Here is a 562-nt window from a genome sequence, read left to right on the forward strand (position 1 = left end):
GAGACACCAGGCCACGGGCAGCTCCCAGGCACCAGACTCCTGGAGCCCCGCGTTGCCTCTGCCCCCCACCCCAGGGGTCCCGACGCCCTCCTTTCCCACCCGCCCCCGGGTGCGGCCCCTGCTGACTGCTCGCCACGTCCAGTCCTGGAGCCCTCGGCGGCGGCCACCTTCCCTGCGGGCTCTGCTTCCTGCCGGGACCAACCTCGCTCTGGACTCAGCTCAGCTTCCTGTGGACCCCCACCCCCCACAGCAAGCCCACTGTGCCCCACAGGAACCCCAGCCAGGCAGGCTCCATCCTGTCACCCAGACCCCCTGCCCTCACCCCCCCACTTTCCAACCGCCCCCCTCCCCGATGGGCATGAAGGCAGGCTTTTAAATGCAGGGGCTCAGGGTGACCTCAGGGCTCGGGGCAGGCGGCCTCCCTGCCGCTGGGGGTGGGGGTGCGTTTCAGGGCCGGCCTGGCTGTCTCAGGCCCATAGGCCCGAGGGGCCAGAAGGACCCAGGCCAGCTCACACGGCGGGTCCCCGCGCGGGGCGGGGGCAAAGCACACAGGGCCAGGCCG

The sequence above is a fragment of the Odocoileus virginianus genome, chromosome 28 (assembly GCF_023699985.2).
Source record: "Odocoileus virginianus isolate 20LAN1187 ecotype Illinois chromosome 28, Ovbor_1.2, whole genome shotgun sequence".
NCBI classification, from domain to species: Eukaryota; Metazoa; Chordata; class Mammalia; order Artiodactyla; family Cervidae; genus Odocoileus; species Odocoileus virginianus.